This window comes from Heptranchias perlo, chromosome 14 (genome assembly GCF_035084215.1).
Source record: "Heptranchias perlo isolate sHepPer1 chromosome 14, sHepPer1.hap1, whole genome shotgun sequence".
NCBI lineage: Eukaryota > Metazoa > Chordata > Chondrichthyes > Hexanchiformes > Hexanchidae > Heptranchias > Heptranchias perlo.
This window is the reverse complement of record NC_090338.1, coordinates 46778585-46795848: the sequence shown is the minus strand read 5'-3', so window position 1 is coordinate 46795848 and position 17264 is coordinate 46778585. Positions and strand designations below refer to the sequence as shown.

The following is a 17264-nucleotide window of genomic DNA, read 5'->3' as shown; positions in this document are numbered from 1 at the left end:
TAGGTCCTCCCTATCCACACTACTTAGTCCCGTCATAATTTTATACACCTCAATTAAATCTCCACTCAGCCTCCTTTGTTCCAAAGAAAACATCCCCAGCCTATCCAATCTTTTCTCATAGCTAAAATTCTCCAGCCCTGGCAACATCCTCGTAAATCTCCTTTGTACCCTCTCTAGTGCAATCACATCTTTCCTGTAATGTGGTGACCAGAACTATGCGCACTACTCAAGCTGTGGCCTAACCAATGTTTTATACAGTTCTAGCATAACCTCCCTGCTCTTATATTCTATGCCTCGGCTAATAAAGAAAAGTATCCTGTATGCCTTTTTAACCACATTGGTTACCATTTTGGTCTCTAATAGGCCCTACTGTTTCCTTAGTTATCCTCTAGCTCTTTATGAAACATTTTTGGGTTTTTCTTAATTTTGCTTGCCAGTATTTTTTCATGCCCTCTTTGCTTTCCTAATTTCCTTTTTAATTTCACCCCTGCGCTTTCTATACTCCTCTGCCTAATATATTAAAAAGTTGCATGAATGTCCTGTATATTTTTGTACTTTAAAGAAAGACTCATTTTAATCTCATTTTGTTTATATCTGACTATCATAAATCCCATTCCAACACCCTCTCTTAGGGTATATAACACCCAGACTGCTCATTTGCCCTAGTGGCTGTTTATTTAAAGGATTTAAAAAAATTAATATTGTGTATTGTATGTAGCACTATAGCATTAAATTTAACTAATATATTTCCCTGTTTCAAGTGGACTGAAATAAAAAGACATCAGCTCAGATAGAGCTGGAGCAGACAAAGTATATAAAGCATAGTTGCATCTGTCTCAGCAGTGAAAGTGGAGCAAATCTGTCGGACTACCTTGAGAATATCTAATGAGTGCAGCCATCTTAAAATAATACTCATACTATTTCACTTTACAATCGGATTTTTAAAAATGAACATAAATCCATATGTTCAAATGTGAGTGAAGACAAACATTTTGGCCTGGATTTTAACTTGGAGCCGGGAAGCAAGCGAGGTGGGGGGGGGGGCGGGGGGGAGGTTTACGGACAGGAAACCCGGAAGTAAGGGTTTCCCGCAGATCCTGCCGAATTTAACGGTAGGACCTGTTTTAAATTTTTCAAATTGGGTCCCCATCCGCAGCCAGTCAGATTGAGAGACCGCAGTAGGAGGCCGCAGTCGAGGTTCAAAGAGGAGGGTGGGAGGGTGAGATCGTGGGCTGAGGAGAACATGGGGAGGAGGGGCCATCGGGAAGGGGGGGCCGTGGAGGACATCAGGGGGAGGGGTTGGCCATGGAGGACATCGGGGGAGGGGAGGAAAAAGGTTGCAGGCCGTGAGGTGGAGATCAGGGGTGGGGGTCTGATGCCGGGAGGAAATCGGGGGATGGGGGGCAGTTGGACATCGCAGGTAGGGAGGGGGATCGGACATCGCAGGTAGGGAGGGGGATCGGACATCGCAGGTAGGGAGGGGGATCGGACATCGCAGGTAGGGAGGGGGATCGGACATCGCAGGTAGGGAGGGGGATCGGACATCGCAGGTAGGGAGGGGGATCGGACATCGCAGGTTGGGAGGGAGATCGGACATCGCAGGTAGGGAGGGGGATCGGACATCGCAGGTAGGGAGGGGTGTCGGTCGATCGCGGGGGTCTACAGGTAAGCTTGGTGAGCCATAGGGAAGCACTCCTGCTCTTCCCGGCCCACAAGTAGTGCAATAAAGCCACTTATCTCATGGTCCGGGCCTTATCACCTCCATTTACCTGCAGTGATTCCCGCGGCCCGGGAAAGCCACGTTGGAGGCATTAGATTCGAAGGTGTCTTAAATTCAATTTAAGAACACCTACTTAATGCCTCATAATCATGTTAATTGCTCCATTAACTACCCACCCACCTGAATTAATTAAGGTCCCAACTGCAGCGAGTAGGTTTCTCTCACACATCCAAACACACCTCCATGAAACCCAGAAGTTGGAGCCGGGTTGTGGTTGTACTCCAAAAATTTTTACTACTCACCCACCCCCAACTCACCCATTCTTGGTGGTTAAATTACCCTTCCCCTCCCTTGATTTCCCAAATTATTAAGGCCGCCACCTTCCACGCTACTATTTTGGAAAGGCTGGAAGGGTCTGATAGGATTAAGCTATATATAATGAAAGTCTCAAGTTACCAAAGTAACACAAAATTGTCCACAGATGTACAAGTTCTGCCCTTAAGATATACACATGCACACCTCTGCAATGTGGGTAAATTCAAAATGAGAATAATTCCAAGTAAAACAATCAAAAATAGAACATTTATGTTTTAATAGTCACATGTCAATATACTTGCATGTGGCTCTTTCAAACTGACTAAAAATAGGCAATTGTTACCCATGCATAAGACTAGAAGCCGTCTCTCATTTTACCTTCCAATCTCTCTGCTATTTTCTCATTCAGCCCAGTAAGTCAATCAAAATCAGAAGGTCTGTTTTCCTGTTTGCATAGGTGAGCAAAGTTAACCAATTTCCTGCTCTCATGAGGTTGGGGATCCAATTGTTCTGCTGGAGATGATGATATTTCAATATATATCAGCTGTGGCTCAGAGGTAGCACTCTCGCCTCTGAGTCAGAAGGTTATGGGTTCAAGTTGCACTCCAGGGACTTGAGCACAAAATTTAGGCTGACACTTAGTGCAGTACTGAGGGAGTGCTGTACTGTCTTTCAGAGAAGACGTTAAACCAAGGTCCCATCTGCCCTCTCAGGTGGACGTAAAAGATCCCATGGTACTATTTCAAAGAAGAGCACGGAAGTACTCCTCAGTGTCCCGGCCAGTATTTATCCCTCAACCAACGTCACAAAAAAAAATTATCTGGTTATTATCATGTTGCTGTTTGTGGGACCTCACTGTGTTGTGGGATCAACAAATTGGCTGCCACGTTTCCTACATTACAACATTGACAACATTTTTCTTTAAAATACTTAATTGGGTGTTAAGCACTTTGGGGTGAGGTGTGAAAGGCGCTATATAAATGCATGTCTTTCTTTTCATGTCTGCAAGATGATAATTAGGCTCGAAACATGACAGTTTGATACACAATGTTCAACTGTAATAGAAAATTTTGAAAGAAAATGGGATAGATGTCTTAATAATTTTCTGCAGTCCTCCAATTTAAAAAAGAAAATCGCTACATCGAGGGAAGACAATTTTAAAGATTAACGTGGATTATTTTAATTTGGGGATTAGAATAAGGTCACTCTCTTCCTCAAAATTCCTGTTGCAAACAGCTGGAGCCAATGCACTTAAATGGCAGAAATCCAGATAGAAGCTGAACACTGTAATAATAGTTTTGCTGAAAACTCAAGGTACTTCTAAATATAGCAAATCCATTTATCAGATCCACAGAATTCCGTATTGGGAATATATCTGTGAAAAAGATGAGTGTGAAGTTCCTGCTGTGATATGACAGAATGCCATTTCCAAGACTGCTGATAAGTCACAGTCAATTGTTATATAAAGAGAAGTGAATGCATCTTTCTTACTGGGCTGAATGGCACTGTTTGTGGCTACATTTAACATTAAAGTTCGACCTACAATTCTCAAACATGAACTTGCTTTAATTGTCTTTGTTTTTAGATAAAATGTTGCACAAAATAAAGAAACATTCCTAACACTAAAGGCTGTTCTTGTTGGATGTTGTAAAGTTTACTATATATAACATAAAGGACAGTCAGGGGTAAATTACAGACATGGATGCAGTCCCAAGTTGGTTGTGAGCCACTATGTGCATGTGATACAATCACAAGTACACACAGTATAAGCCCAAATTCATTGAGGTACTCCACATTTATCTCTAACTCATCCCCTGACTATTGTTTTGTACTAGACATATATACACACAAGCTCCCTTTTTTCTTAATGTAATCTGGTCGCGATGGTGAGGAGCTAATTGTAACAGCCACATTATGATGTAAGACGTGAAATATTACGATGGAAATATCACCAATTAGCCTGAGGTGAATTATTTTCCACCTTTGACAAGCCTGGAAAAATAAAGTAACTCACAGCTTGCAAGTAACATCTCTAAGTCTATTTCTTTTCTCCAATTTTCTTTGCCTTTTTATCACTGTTCTTCTGGAGTGTTACATTGGTACAAAGTCAATGCACACTCACTACAAAGAACATCTGCAGGAACACACACTGACACGTTGTGCCTGTCAGTATAGAGGAGTGCCAATGGGGCAAATGTCAATCAGAGCAAACAATGGCCTAAGTCTAAGATTTAAGACAAAACCAGAAAACGCTGGAAACACTGATCTGATGGAAATTCTGACAAAGGTTCCACACTTGAAACATTAACTCATTAGTTCTCTCCACAGATACTGTGGCTTGGATATTAACTCAAAGCAGGAAGAAAGCGAGGGTGGTGGGGTGGATTTTCGGAAGGGAATCCGGAAGTAAGGGTTTCCCACAATTCGTGACGATTTTGACATTAGGACGTCTTTAAAAAAAATTTCAACAGGTTTCGCGCCCAGGGAAAGCAGCCAGGGTTTGTATGGGGAAGGTCGGGGAGAGATCAGAGTCTTCGGGATTTGTATGGTGGGGGTTATCGCAGGGAGGGGGGGGTGTGGAAAGTCGGACATCTTGGTGGGGGGTAGGGGAAGTCGGACGTTGAGGGAAGGGGGTGGCCAATCGCAGGGTGTTTAAAATGTAAGTTTGGTGGGCTGCGGGGAAGCACTCCTGCTCCTCCTGACCCACAAGCAGTGCAGTAAAGGCACTTACCTCATGGATCCGGCCCTTCTCACCTCCGTTTCACTAGTGTGATTCACGAGCTCTGGGAAACCCATGCTGGAGGCGTTAAATTCGAAGAGCTCTTAAAATCAATTTAAAAAGACCTAATTAACGTCTCATAATGATGTTACTTGCTCCGATAACTACCAGCCCAAATGCACTAATTAGGGACCCGCCTTCGGCGAGTAGGTTATTCGCAAGCATCCAAACACACCTCTGTTAAACCCGGAAGTGGCCGCGTTGGAGCCGGGTTGCGGTTGCACTGGAAAAATAAATTATTTTGACTTCCCATCCGCCCCTTCGGGGTTAAAACTCCCCTGAGTGTCTCCAGCATTTTCTGTTTTTTTCCCGGATTTTCAGCATCTGCAGCTTTTTTCTTTTTTTAAAAAAAAACTCAGCTAGTTGTACGTTTAAAGTGATCCCTTTTTCTCGTATGATAGGAGAGTTACCATTACACAATAATGATCAAATCTATCCACATTTTCTTTGTTGATGCCTCTACTCAGAAACTAATATGGTCAAAGATTGCTTAGTGGCCAGACGGTCTATTTTTATAATGGTATTGCATGCTAGTCCACAGACTGAGGGAGCTGGCAAATTCATTATCTGTGATGGCCAAACCATCAAAGTGTATGGTTGATATGAAAACAGTAAATGTCCCAACCATTAACACCTGCTCACTAACATAGGATACAACATCTCCCATCATTGTATCTTTGAACTTGGTTGATTGACAGTTCTTTATTCCGGGAAATACACTGGAGATTTATTTCAATATCTTCAGTTCAGTTCACGTAAGAAATTGAGCTGTGCGAGATTGACATAGGAATCACATTGTTCACGTATAACATTACATTGGGAAATTTACAAAAGACTGTTTCTTCCAAAAGTCGTACACATTACCAGACTATGCATGAATTATGTTCTAAATAGGATATGTTGAATCCTTGTCGTATTTCTTTTAAATATTGTATTTTTAGTTTTTTGCTGTACATTACTGCTTTTCTTCAATTATAAGCAAATCTAATTATTAGCTTTAGCCTGAACATAATGGTCCAACAATGTTGTATTTGTTATTTTTCAGGGAAAACTGGTGAATATAGTCGTGTCCCATATAATCTTCATGCTTTATACCATAATTCAGGGGTAATTGTTAATCCTGTGGCATGCTATCCCCACTCATGACACATATAAAGCTGCAAGTTTTGGTTCGTAGGAGATTGCTTATGGAAACTGCCATGAGCACAAGGTCATCCAGGGGTGCAGTCCCATGCATGCCTGCATCCCTCCAGTATCTTGCCCAAATAGCTATTCTTTATATATAAGTGTAGACAGTGTTAGCAGGCTATTTGACAATGCAGGGCTTCACAGCCGAGCCCCATTCTATCCTGACCTCATGTCCACATTCAAGCACTTTCCATCAGTAGTCATGAGTGATTTTTCTCCTCCGTAACCTAGAACACTGAGGTCAATTACTGCCCTGACTGAGATCAGTGAATTCAGAGGAGATTTGGGAACTGAGCCTGGGATTTTCTGGTGTGCATGCGTTGATATTTCACTGAGCATCACCATCGGGAAAGCTAGCACTAATTTTTTAATTACTTTTTCTCAGCTTCCCTGCTGCACCAGATATTTGTGGTCCATTCCAAGCCCACTGACTAGCTTCTATTCGAAAACAAACAGCACATTTTCTACTTCAGAATAAACAATATAACTTGCTATAATTTTTCTCTGCTTAAAAATATCAAGTGCAGTTCGAGGAACGAAAAGGTCATCAAACAATAAGTTGAACATCTATTTTGCTAATTATCTTCATGGGAGTGTTTTCCATTTTAGGAAGCACAAGATTTATTTACCTTCTTGTGTGGGTGCTCTTTCTAGCAACAGGTGAGATGTGACCCAAAGAATATTAATTATTTTCCATATTTCTAGGTATCCCATTATAGTTAGCTACACAAATATCGAGACTGCTATTGTAATGGTCTTACGTTTATTTATATTGAATTGTATAAATTACTGGTGTAATGACAGAAAGAATTTGACTTGTCACTTGGCTTTATAAAAATAGCAAACTCATTTATCAAATAAAACTGGTACGTGAACTGACCTATTTTGACTATGGGAACTGACTGAATTACTAAGCTTATCAAAGCTTCAAATGGTTTTGGTTTTAACCTTCAATTTGTTATTCAACTAACTATTATTGCTTCTATTATTAATTGTAGTTGAAGGCTGCAGTGACAAACTATTAACCTAAGGGCAACAGTTTACCCTAACCTGAAAATCACAGTAGCACACACAGTAAAACATTGAGAAACTAAAAGCAAAAAACTGCAGATGCTGGAAACCTGAAACAAAAACAGAAAATGCTGGAAACGCTCAGCAGATCAGTGAGTCTCTGGAAAGAACAGATGAGTTAACATTTCAGGTGTGGTCCCTTTGTCAGAACAGGAAAAACTACAAATGAACAATATAACCTGCTATAATTTTTTCTGCTTAAAAATATCAAGTGCAGTTCGATGAACAAAAAGGAGTAGCACAATTGGAAGGGGGGGAGAAAAAGACACACACACAAACACGAGAGAGAAACAGAATGACTTGTAAAGTGTTAAAGTGAAAAACAGGAGATGGTTAAATGGCTGAAGTGATGTTAACATGAGAAAATAGGAGGTATGATGCGAGAAATTAAAGACATTTCTCAGGCACAGAATACCTGAGGTGGTTTGGGGGGCGTGGTTATGGCAGGTAGAAATAGAAACACAAAAAACTGGTGAAGCAGAGCAGGCTCGTGGTCCACAAGCCCAGAAGAAGAAAAAAACAGGGTGACACCAAGTGTACAGACTTCCACCCCAGCGTGGCGTTCCGATGGATGGTCCCCACCCCGAGAACTAATCTATCCAACCCCCCAAGAAATGCCAACACAAGAATCCCACACCGCCAACAGTTCCTGCCAAAGAGAAAATGGGAACTACAGTTAAGGTCAGAAGTTATTACAGTCACTATTAAGGCCAGAAGGCTGCAAAGTGCCAAATAGAAAGATAAGATGTTGTTCTTCAGACTTATGTTGAGCTTCATTAAAACAGTGTAGAAGGCCAAAGACAGAGAGGGTCATTTTTAGCGAATGCATCTGCCAGAATCGGGTCGGATGCCTGTTTACACCCCACCGGGAGGCGGATCCGATCCTGTCAGTTTTTCGCTGGATGGGTTAGGTTAAAATGTCCCCCAGATAGTTCAGAACATTAGTGGGGGGAAGAATTGAAGTGACAAACTTCCAGAAGTACTGACCACCTTGTGAAGTGGTTTTACTGCCTGTTTCCATAGCAAATCACCACGAAAAGCAAACATAAATGGTTACCCCCAACTATAGGGGGATTGAACACTCAGCCCATTGATACAGGGCAACAGTGCAGTTTTTACATTGTTGTACAGAGCTTTCTTACAGAAAGTCTGTGGTCAGAAACTTTAATGTCATGGTTGTGGTTTTAACCAACTCTGCATGGACAATTATGCACATGTGCAATTAATTCTGTGAATTCGACTTTTCTGCTAAACGGGTGAATTCAGAGTACCAGTGACCAGTGCACACTGAAAAAACACTTCAATGAGAAGCAGTCCTGCAATATAAATAGGGTCTTTCTGACATTTTGGTTACTGCCATTCGAAGTAGTAAATGGGAGTAAACTGCTGCCATAAACATCAAATTTCCTCTGAAATGAAAAGGTCTACTATTTGTCAACTGTTCCAAGCTGTTAAAAGATAAATCAGCAAAAGACAGAGGGAAAGAATTATTCCAGGCATAGCTGCACGTGTAAAGATTCTTACTACAAATCACAATAAAGAATGCACATGGCCACCCCCCAAATTTAACGCATTCCTCAAATTCTGTACAGACTACAGATTAGCAAACTGCAGGGTGTGAAAATGCAACCTCCAATTTGACATTTGCTGTCTAATGTCACAGACCGTAATGTCCAATGTAAAATGAGAACACCAGACTTGCTGATACACAATGTTTGTACAACTCAATGTCAAAAGGGACATGTGACACTGGCACTGGTACTGGAGCAGGAGGGAGCTGTACCGTTGGGACGGGCTACACCTGAAGTGGGCTGGGGCCAAGATCCTAGCAGAAAAGATAAATAGGTGGTAAAAAGGACTTTACACTAATAAATGGGGGGGGGGGGGGCTCAGTCAGAAACAAATGAAAAAAGATAGTTTAAAGATCAAAAAGGAATAAGAGCTGAGTTCAGGACATAAACAGTGATATAGATACTCCAGGTGAAGGGAATTCTAAAATAACTGAAGTAGTTACAGCAGGAGTGACAAATGAGAAACGTGTTAAGTTATGAGAAAGACAGCATCAGGGCAGAAGGATAGGTTAGGGTCTCTGGTCCAAATAAGAGTTTTATATACTAACACACCGGAGTATAAGAAATAAATTGAGTGAATTAGAGGCTCAAATGCAGCTTAGAGGATGTGACATGGTGGCCATTACTGAGACATGGGGCACGATTTTCAAAGGGAAAAGCGGGTGGGTTGGGGCCGGGCATTCAAAATCGCATTCAAATTTCAGACCCGCCCTCAACCGACCTTCAACCCGCCCACTTCCGGTTTTCACTGGGGCGGGACGAGGGGCGGGCAACCAATCCGCTCCCAGGAGGCGGGATGGTGATTAAAACCTTTCAAGGAGGCTGCAGGCCACCATTTTTCCAGAGTTTCCAGTTTCAACCCTTGGGGGGGGGCCAGGATTCCTGGGCCTTCTCTTTTACGCCACCTGTCTTTCTGGCACAGGTTGTGGGCCCAGAGGAGCAGGAGTGTTTCCCCCAGGCCCAACAAGCCTACCTGCAGTGACCCCCTAACGATCGTGGAACCCCCTCCCCGATCTCTGACCCGCCCCCCCAACGATTGTGGCCCCCTCCGATCAATGAACCCCCCCTCAACGATCGCGACGCCCCCTGACCTCCGATCCCCCCCAATGATCGTGACACCCCGACCTTCGACCCCCACAATGATCGCAGACTCCCACGATGACCCCGATCCCGACACCCCCCCATGACTGACCCCCGATCCCTCTCCCTATGACTGACTCTCCCCCCACCGTGACCTCCATGCCCACTAGTGCCCCCGTGCCAACCCATGCCTCTGTGCTCGCCCATGACTCCCCCCCCGACAATCCATACAAGCAAAGACTTATCTGAAGACTTACCAGAACATGTTCTCTCTGTGGCTGGTCTCCCGTCCAACTGAGACCAGCCTGTGAATCAGGGCAGGCAGTTGGACTGGAAACCAACAAAAAATAAATAAAACCTGGTACATCCGGGTTTCCCGTTCGCAATTTGACCCCCCCCCCTCCCTCACCCCCTTCCTGGCTTGGGGTCAAAATCATGCCCATGGTTGCAAGTTGGTCATGATTGGGAGTTAAATATTGCAGGTTAGAAAGGATAAGGAAACTGGAAAAGGAGGGGTAGCCTTATTGATTAAAGATACTATTACAACATTAGTAAGAGAGGATGTAGGTAAGGAAAAGCAATCAGCGGAGGCTCTATGGTTAGAATTGAGGAATAAGACAGGACTTAAAACTGTAATGGGAGTTGTCTGCAGGCCTCCTGATAGCAGCAATGTATCAATTCAGAGATTTGAGAGGCTTGTAGCAAAAGCAGAGTTGTTTTAATGGGAGACTTTAATTTTCATATAGATAGCGAAGAGTAGAGTAGGTCAAGTCAGAAAGGTAGTGGATTTCTTGAGTGCATTCAAGATAGTTTTCTGGAGCAATATGTTCTAGAACCAATAAGAGGGCAGTCCATACTAGATTTAGTAATGAGTAATGAGCCAGACTTAGTTAATAATCTAACAGTCAGGGAACATTTATCTAACACTGATCATAACATGATCAAATTCAATGTTAAGTTTGAAAAGGTGAAATGTAACACAGTTATTAAGATTCTAGATTTTGGTCAGGCTAACTTTAACGGGATGAGTTGGAGACTGACGACAGCAAACTGGTCAAAACTGTTATCAGGTAAAACTACAGATGAACAGTGAGGGGTGTTCAAAAAAGAATTTAGCTTAATACAGGACCAGTATATACCCCTAAAGGGCAAGAGCTCTACTTACCAAATAAAACATCCATGGTCGACAAAGAGATGAGAGGTAACACAAAACCAAAGGAAAGAGCATACAAAAGTGCAAAGAATAATGTAGATCCAGGGGACTGGGAGAGATATAGAGAACAGCAAAGGAAGACAAAAAAGATAGTAGGAGCGGCAAAAAGGGAATATGAAAAGAAACTTGTGAGGAATATCAATATTAACACAAAAAGTTTTTCCAATTATATTAGAAGGGGTAGTCAAGGGTAATGTGGGCCCTTTAAAAACAGATGCAGGTAATATTAAAATGAAAATAAGGAAATGGCAGACTTCTTGAATAATTATTTTATGTCCGCCTTCACAGTAAGGAAAGAGGATAATATACCTGACATTCTAGGGAAACTAATAATGAATCAAGGACTGGAACTCACTAAAGTTAATGTACGCAAGAAAACAGGTTAGACAGGTTAAGTGAGTGGGCAAGAAGGTGGCAGATGGAGTATAATGTGGGGAAATGTGAAGTTATTCACTTTGGTAGGAAGAATAGAAAAGCAGAATATTTTTAAATGGTGAGAAACTATTCAATGTTGGTGGTCAGAGAGATCTGAGTATCCACGTACAGCAAGCAATTAGGAAGGCAAATGGCATGTTGGCCTTTATTGCAAGGGGGTTGGAGTAGAAGGGTAAGAAAGTCTTGCTACAATTGTATAGGGCTTTGGTGAGGCCACACCTGGAGTACTGTGTACAGTTTTGGTCTCCTTATCTAAGGAAGGATATACTTGCCTTGGAGGCGGTGCAACGAAGATTCACTAGACTGATTCCTGGGATGAGAGGGTTGTCCTATGAGGAGAGATTAAGTGGAATGGGCCTATACTCTCTGGAGTTTAGAAGAATGAGAGGTGATCTCATTGAAACATATAAGATTCTGAGGGGGCTTGACAGGGTAGATATTGAGAGGTTGTTTCCCTGGCTGGCAAGTCTAGAACTAGGCAGCATAGTCTCACGATAAGGAGTCGGCCATTTAAGACTGAGATGAGGAGGAACTTCTTCACTCAGAGGATGCTATGTCATTGAATATGTTCAACAGATAGATAGATAGATTTTTGGACTCGAGGGGAATCAAGGGATATGGGGATCGAGTGGGAAAGTGGAGTTGAGGTCGAAGATCAGCCATGATCTTATTGAATGGCAGAGCAGGCTCAAGGGACCGTATTGCCTACTCCTGCTCCTATTTCTTATGGTCTTAAGAAAACAGAATTAGAAAAAATAATGGCACTAAAGACTGAAAAATCCCCAGGACCTGATGTTTTCCAACCTAGGATTTTAAAGGAAGTAGGTGAGGAAATGCAGGTGCTTTAGCCAGAATCTTCCAAAGTGCTCTCAATTCAGGAATTATCCCTTTAGATTGGAAAATAGATAATGTAACTCCATTATTTAAGAAAGGTGAGAGCGAGAAACCAGGAAATTATAGACCTGTAGTCTAACATCTGTTGTGGGGAAGTTATTGGAATCTATAATTAAGGACAGGGTGACTGAGCACTTAGAGAAATTTGAGCTGATTAGAGAGCACCAACATGGATTTGTAAAGGGTAAGTCATGTCTGTCGAACCTAACAGAATTTTTAGAGGAAGTAACTAAAGTAGTAGACAGGGGGATGTCTATGGATGTAGTTTATATGGGCTTCCAGAAGGCATTCGGTAAGGTTCCACATAAGAGACTGTTAGCTAAAATGAAAGCTCATGGAATTGAAGGCAAATTCTTGACCTGGTTGGGAGATTGGTTAGACGGTAGAAGACAGAGAGTAGGGACAATGGATATGTACTCGAATTGGAAGGAAGTGACTCGTGGTCTCCCACAAGGCCTCAACTATTCACTATATTTATTAATGACTTAGATAACACAACAGAGAGCTATATATCCAAGTTTGCCGATGACACAAAGATTGGTGGCACAGTAAGTAGTGTAAACGGGAGCATAAAATTATAAAGAGACAATGATAGATTAAGTGAGTGAGTAAAACTGTGACAGATGGATTTCAACGCAGGTAAGTGTGAGGTCATCCGTATTGGATCAAATAAGGATAGATCTGAGTATTTTTTAAATGGTGAGAAGTTAGGAACAGTGGAGGTCCAAACAGATTTAGGGGTCCATGTACACAGATCACTAAAACGTAGTAGTCAGGTACAAAAAATAATCAAAACGGCTAATGGAATTTTAGCCTCTATATCTGGAGGGCTAGAATATAAAGGGGAGGAAGTTTTGCTATACAAAGCTCTGGTTAGACCACATCTGAAGTACTGTGTACAGTTCTGGGCATCGCACCTTAGAAAGGATATATTGGTCTTGGAAGGAGTGCAATGCAGATTCACCAGAATGTCACCAGAGCTCCAAGGGTTCAATTATGAGGAGCGATTACATAAACTAGGCTTATATTCCCTGGAGTATAGAAGGTTAAGGGGTGATTTGATTGGGGTTTTTAAGCTTTTGAAAGAAAATAATAGGGTTGATAGAGAGAAACTTTTTCCACTGATGGGGAATCTAGGACAAGGGAACATAACTTTAAAATCAGAGCCAGGCCATTCAGGAGAGAAGTTAGGAAACACTTCTTCACGCAAAGAGTAGCAGATGTGTGGAACGCTCTCCCACAAAAAGCAGTAGATGCTAGCTCAATTAATAATTTTATGTCTGAAATTAATTGATTTTTGCTAGCCAAGGGTAATAGGGGATATGGAGCCAAGGCAGGTAAATGGACTTAGGAAACAGATCAGCCATGATCTCATTGAATGGCGTAACAGGCTCGAAGGGCTGAATGGCCTACTCCTGTTTCTATGTTCCTATGTAAAAGGACACATCACAATTCAAACTAGTGCATTTGGGCAGAACACAAGTCAACTGGGGAATTAAGTCTTTTTTTCTATTTTGGAAAAATATCACTCAGCAATAGTTGCATTTATTCTTCAAATTTGAAGCTGATCTAATAATACATCATTCAATGTATTGTCAGATTCATATAATAGTTAAGGTGACTGGATCATTGTGGTTATGAATTTCAGTCTGACTAGATGTGGACATTTCAGCACACTCCAGACCATCTTGTGAGTAGCTTTATCAATCAGACCACTAATTTCTCATTGATGTGTTTAAACCCCTCCATGGTCTTGTCCTTTCCTACCAGTGTAACCTTTGCCAGTGCTACACCCCCCTCCCCCAAGGTCTCCATTCCTCAAACTTCAGCCCCTTGTGGTGCCTCCCCCTTCATTTGCCTTACCTGACAGCCCTATTTTCAGCTGCCGAGGCCCTATGCTCTGTAATTCCCTTCCCAAACCCATCTGCCGCTCCACCTCCCTCTCATTTAAAACCTTCCTTAAACCTTATCTCTTTTGACCAAGCTTTTGGGCACCTTTCCTTATATATCCTTCTTTAGCTTGGCTATTTTTTTTCCTGACGCCCCTGCGAAGTGCCTTGTGACACTTTTCTACATTAAAGTTGCAATATAAATTTACTGCATTGTTGTAATATTGTGGAATCTGTTTTGCAAAGTGAGGAGGCTGATAGTGTTCTGAATTCACTATTTTTACTGTGGGGTGTTTTCAGAGCACTGACAATGAAACAAATGTGCACGTGGAAGATTGCTCAAATGTTGAGTTTGCAATTTTAAAGCTGCTTTCACGTCAGTCCTCCTTTAGTTCAGTTTCCATAAGCTCAGAATCCAGAGCTTCTGCAGTTTATGCCGTTAAATTCGGTTTCCTTAGGCCAATGGTATACTTCTAGGACCAACTACCTGGATGTAACTCGAGTCTAGAAGTTTGCAGCTAGTCTACTGAAACCAGATTTACCAGAATAAACATTAGGAGCCAGCTCATTGATGCCAAACCTCCTGAAATCTGAATTAAAAGACCAACATAAGAAGTCCTTATGTTTCTAGGTGCAGAAACTCTCTGATGTTGGGGGAAGATCCATGCAGGCTAGCAATGCACTGGCAAGAAACAGTAACACTCATATTTTATTTTATTCGTTCACGGGATGTGGGCGTCGCTGGCGAGGCCAGCATTTATTGCCCATCCCTAATTGCCCTCGAGAAGGTGGTGGTGAGCCGCCTTCTTGAACCGCTGCAGTCCGTATGGTGACGGTTCTCCCACAGTGCTGTTAGGAAGGGACTTCCAGGATTTTGACCCAGCGACAATGAAGGAACGGCGATATATTTCCAAGTCAGGATGGTGTGTGACTTGGAGGGGAACGTGCAGGTGGTATTGTTCCCATGTGCCTGCTGCTCTTGTCCTTCTAGGTGGTAGAGGTCGGGGGTTTGGGAGGTGCTGTCGAAGAAACCTTGGCGAGTTGCTGCAGTGCATCCTGTGGATAGTGCACACTGCAGCCACAGTGCGCCGGTGGTGAAGGGAGTGAATGTTTAGGGTGGTGGATGGGGTGCCAATCAAGCGAGCTCTTTTGTCCTGGATGGTGTCAAGCTTCTTGAGTGTTGTTGGAGCTGCACTCATCCAGGCAAGTGGAGAGTATTCCATCACACTCCTGACTTGTGCCTTGGAGATGGTGGAAAGGCTTTGGGGAGTCAGGAGGTGAGTCACTCGCCGCAGAATACCCAGCCTCTGACCTGCTCTCGTAGCCACAGTATTTATATGGCTGGTCCAGTTAAGTTTCTGGTCAATGGTGACCCCCAGGATGTTGATGGTGGGGGATTCGACGATGGTAATGCCGTTGAATGTCAAGGGGGGGTGGTTAGACTCTCTCTTGTTGGAGATGGTCATTGCCTGGCACTTGTCAGGCGCGAATGTTACTTGCCACTTATGAGCCCAAGCCTGGATGTTGTCCAGGTCTTGCTGCATGCGGGCTCGGACTGCTTCATTATTTGAGGGGTTGCGAATGGAACTGAACACTGTGCAGTCATCAGCGAACATCCCCATTTCTGACCTTATGATGGAGGGAAGGTCATTGATGAAGCAGCTGAAGATGGTTGGGCCTAGGACACTGCCCTGAGGAACTCCTGCAGCAATGTCCTGGGGCTGAGATGATTGGCCTCCAACAACCACTACCATCTTCCTTTGTGCTAGGTATGACTCCAGCCACTGGAGAGTTTTCCCCCTCATTCCCATTGACTTCAATTTTACTAGGGCTCCTTGGTGCCACACTCAGTCAAATGCTGTCTTGATGTCAAGGGCAGTCACTCTCACCTCACCTCTGGAATTCAGCTCTTTTGTCCATGTTTGGACCAAGGCTGTAATGAGGTCTGGAACCGAGTGGTCCTGGCGGAACCCAAACTGAGCATCGGTCAGCAGGTTATTGGTGAGTAAGTGCCGCTTGATAGCACTGTCGACGACACCTTCCATCACTTTGCTGATGATTGAGAGTAGACTGATGGGGCGGTAATTGGCCGGATTGGATTTGTCCTGCTTTTTGTGGACAGGACATACCTGGGCAATTTTCCACATTGTCGGGTAGATGCCAGTGTTGTAGCTGTACTGGAACAGCTTGGCTAGAGGCGCAGCTAGTTCTGGAGCACAAGTCTTCAGCACTACAGCTGGGATGTTGTCGGGGCCCATAGCCTTTGCTGTATCCAGTTCACTCAGCCGTTTCTTGATATCACGTGGAGTGAATCAAATTGGCTGAAGACTGGCTTCCGTGATGGTGGGGATATCGGGAGGAGGCTGAGATGGATCATCCACTCGGCACTTCTGGCTGAAGATGGTTGCAAACGCTTCAGCCTTGTCTTTGGCACTCACGTGCTGGACTCCGCCATCATTGAGGATGGGGATGTTTGCAGAGCCTCCTCCTCCCGTTAGTTGTTTAATTGTCCACCACCATTCACGACTGGATGTGGCAGGACTGCAGAGCTTTGATCTGATCCGTTGGTTGTGGAATCGCTTAGCTCTGTCTATAGCATGTTGCTTCCGCTGTTTAGCATGCATGTCGTCCTGAGTTGTAGCTTCACCAGGTTGGCACCTCATTTTTAGGTACGCCTGGTGCTGCTCCTGGCATGCTCTTCTACACTCCTCATTGAACCAGGGTTGATCCCCTGGCTTGTTGGTAACTGGTAGAGTGAGGAATATGCCGGGCCATGAGGTTACAGATTGTGCTGGAATACAATTCTGTTGCTGCTGATGGCCCACAGCACCTCATGGATGCCCAGTTTTGAGCTGCTGGATCAATTCTGAATCTATCCCATTTAGCACGGTGGTAGTGCCACACAACACGTTGGATGGTGTCCTCAGTGCGAAGACGGGACTTCATCTCCACGAGGACTGTGCGGTGGTCACTCCTACCAATACTGTTATGGACAGATGCATTTGCGACAGGTAGATTGGTGAGGACGAGGTCAAGTAAGTTTTTCCCTCGTGTTAGTTCGCTCACCACCTGCCACAGGCCCAGTCTAGCAGCTATGTCCTTCAGGACT

The 17264-nt window shown here is 43.5% G+C and overlaps 1 protein-coding gene across 2 annotated transcripts in view; it reads right to left on the bottom strand.

Moving 5' to 3' along the window:
• The window catches only part of ppargc1b (peroxisome proliferator-activated receptor gamma, coactivator 1 beta), a 166837-nt gene that overhangs the window by 93593 nt on the left and 55980 nt on the right, over positions 1-17264 (bottom strand). The gene's annotated exons all lie outside the window — the stretch shown is intronic.